Source organism: Tupaia chinensis, unplaced genomic scaffold (assembly GCF_000334495.1).
Source record: "Tupaia chinensis unplaced genomic scaffold, TupChi_1.0 Scaffold000350_1, whole genome shotgun sequence".
Lineage (NCBI taxonomy): Eukaryota > Metazoa > Chordata > Mammalia > Scandentia > Tupaiidae > Tupaia > Tupaia belangeri.
This window is the reverse complement of record NW_006159844.1, coordinates 4,138,997-4,142,583: the sequence shown is the minus strand read 5'-3', so window position 1 is coordinate 4,142,583 and position 3,587 is coordinate 4,138,997. Positions and strand designations below refer to the sequence as shown.

Here is a 3,587-nt window from a genome sequence, read left to right as displayed (position 1 = left end):
ATGGGTTAACTGGGTTAGAAGGATGTGAATATTTTTATTAATTTTTTAGAGTTATTTTTATTTAACTTTATTTATTTATTCATTTATTTATTTTAACTTGACCAGAGAGGGACAGAAGAAGAGAGAGAGAGAGGGGAAGTGAGAAAGCCAGCCTCCAGGTCCTGGACTTGAACCATGGTTGCCCATGTGGGAGTCAGTGTCCTTAACCACCATGCCACCTGCCGGCCCCAAGGATTTGAATATTTTTATTAATCTTAATGTGTATGTATAGATTAATTCCAAAATACCGTGTCAATTAATATTTGCTCCTAACAAAGCATGTTTCATGAGACCTTGGCAATTTCTGGGTATTATAATTTCAAAGTTCTTCGAATATAAACAATTAAAAGGATACCTTATTATTTCTTTTTTTTTAAAGAATTATTTTTATTTAAATTTTTTCACCTTTATGAACAGGTTTAATGTAACATGGAATGCAAAGGGTTAGAACCATTAATAAATATTGAATTCTTAATTTCAACTGTAAAAAATAATTAAATAAAGTCGAAACAGGATAGTGACCAGAATAATAGTACTTTATCTACATAGAACTATATAAACTTTAAGTATAATGTTCCAATTATTTAAGTCATGTCACAGTTTACAAGATAATTTTGTTTATTCTACTTCTTTAAAAGACTGACCAGGTTGTTTGCCAGATTTAGGGTCTACAAATGTTGGACTGCACTATACAGAGTTATAACTAACTTATTCAACTTCATGTAAGGAAATCATCCACCTGTAAGTATATTCATGTATGTTTCTCTGAAACAAAAGTATTTAATTTTATGAATATAAGAAACAGCTTTATTCAATGTGTCCTTTTAAAAAAATTAGCAGTATGGATAGCGGCCATAATCTTTACTACCCGTACTCTTGACTACCAAGAAATGAAGCCTTTAGAAAAATACAATGCAAGAAAAGATTCAAGTTAAAAATATATTCTTTTGGTTAAAAATCATCATCCCCTTTGGAATAAATCGTCTGTAATCTAAATTCGCAGCAGCTCCCACCAGCCCAAAATAATCTTCTAAATGTCATTATACTTTTAGTATTACAGTGTTTTTGCCAGTCCAGTATTTATGGAGATCTCTCTGGGTTGCCAAAATATTTTAATTCTAGGAAGGGTATAAGCTTGCAGCATTAGCTCCTTTTACAGCTGTTTTTCTTTAAAGATTTTTACCTCAGAAACTTCTGAAACATGTAGTTTTCTTCAGATACTGTACACCCAAACTTCGTATAGAAACCGACATGCTGCGGTAGACATTCAAGGGTAATCTTGCACCAGTTCAGTTTCGTGCTCAGCGAAGCAGGAGTTGATAATAACAATTTGCCGAGCTGCTTTCCTCTGCACTCATCACTAACGACGTCTTCCACTCTTCCTCTCTTGGCACAGGAGTGGATGAATTTAGGTTCTATTATCAGAGTGGCTGTAGCGACCATCTGTCCTAGGGTCACATCTTCCACAACTGTAACATAATAATCTCCAGACTTCTTCATATGCTCAAAAGATTTCATAAATTGTTCAGGGCTGACAACTCCAGTCTCTGTCAGCTGACCCAATACCTTAAAAAAACCTCTGTTTAAGTCAGCAGTACAAAGAGGTCTTAAAACCAGACCTTCTCCAGGATGTGTTGGGGAAATAGCTGGAGAAAATGTAGCTGTATTCTGACTCCAGTCCACGTCTTTGAGTAGACTCGGGTCAAACATAGGCGTTTCATCAGGTTTCATCTTTTCAGTAAGACCGGTGGAGGCCCCGTTCCTCTCCAGTCGGACTCCGCCGCAGGAGTACACAGCCTATTTTTGTTTAATTTTTATTTATTCACTCATTTTATTTTAATTTTCCCAGAGAGAGAGAGAGAAAGTGAGAAAGCAAGCTGCCCAGTCTGGGACTCGAGCCATTGTCAGCCATGTGGGAGTGTCCAGCGCCTTAACCACCACGCCACCTGCTTGTCCCATCTTGTTATTTCTTAAAAATTATTTTCTTTTACTCATGATAGAACATTTTGTTCATGCAGGAGGCAGGAAAGAGAAACACCCCCCGCAGGAGCTGGCTGTGGTGCCATCCTCCTAGGTCCTCCAGAGGGGCTCGTTGGCACTCGTGCGCATGCTCATTAGGCTCCGGGCCAAAGAAGTTGGGGATTCCAGCCTCAGTTGCTATTTGAGATTTGACTTCTCTTAAGCAATGCATTACTGCTGTGCCATGGAGCTGGCCTGATACTGTGCTATTTAATTTGTGTTTCTTTGACTATTAGTGAAGTTGGATACTGTGAACTGAAAAAAGTCATAATTCAGATCTTGGAGGACCCAATTTTAGCTGAGGAAGTTTGAATACACTGCATTCAACAGATCACAAAATGTGGTTCAGGTTCAACAATGGGCAAGAACAATAACTTGACTTCATTCAAGATTGATTTTACTTTTCTTTTAAAAGTTTTTTTTGAAAATAATTATTTACTTAATTTTATTTCATTATTATTATTATTATTTTAATTCACCAGAGAGAGAGAGAAAGTGAGAAAGCAAATAGCCAGGTCTGGGACTCAAACTGCTGTTAGCCACGTGGGAGTCCAGCGCTTTAACCTCCATCCCACCTGCTGGCTCCCAAGGTTGATTTTACTTTGATTTACTCCTAAAGCAGCCAACACACAGGGCAAACTCCATACACGTGATAAAGACACAGCTAGGTAGACATGTCTTCCTGCTGCCTTCCTCATGTCTCAGGGAGCCACACTAGAAGTTCGGTTTCTCTTTTTAGCCTGCCTGGAGTGAAACGTAGCACGTAGATAGAGAAAAAATGACTCCTACTCCCCTGGCCACACCTGCACACCGTATGCTTCTCTCTACAGAGCAATTGTTCTGCTACATCATTCATGTCAATATCCGTGTTTCCGGCCTTGAAGTTCTTTCTGAGACAACATTAAGAAAATCTCTTAGAAACTTTCATCCTGCTGTCCAGCAAATCCGCCGGGCAGGTCTGACCTGGGCTAGCCCATTCTCTCTATTTCACATTGTCTGTCTCCCCCGACTGACAGTGAGCATCTTAAAGTAACCACAAATCGAGTCTTTTTCTGGATACTCTAAGGATACCTGTACCTATCGGGTCATTGGAAAAGTCATGACATATTTTTCTGTTTTTCTATGACTTTTCGGATGACTCAATATTTAATGTATATGAGAGTGTTTTAAGCAAAAAATATTCAGTAAGCATGAGATTTTATTCTTATTACACATAGTTATTTTGACTTGTCCTGGTTCTGAAGCTGATTTGGATAAATCTTTTCTTTATACCTTAGATTTTTTCTAGGGACTGGCGAAGTCTACTGGATTTTAGTAAGTATTATGCATCATTCATAGAGGACCTTAAATATTTGGAAAACACATTGGAACCAGACGATCAACATAACTTGTTTTGAAATTGTGTTTCCTGTGCATGAGGTTATTGTGGTTATTTCCTGTGTAATCCAGTCCAATGACACAGATTCTAATGGCCTCATCACATCTTAGATTCAGCAGAGTGAAATGTTACTGGGTTTATTTTTGTAGCC

The 3,587-nt window shown here is 37.9% G+C and overlaps 1 pseudogene; it reads right to left on the bottom strand.

The window, feature by feature from the left end:
* Window positions 1-1,218: 1,218 nt before the first annotated feature.
* On the bottom strand, window positions 1,219-1,770 carry LOC102490897 (glucosamine 6-phosphate N-acetyltransferase pseudogene; annotated as a pseudogene).
* Window positions 1,771-3,587: the final 1,817 nt, after the last annotated feature.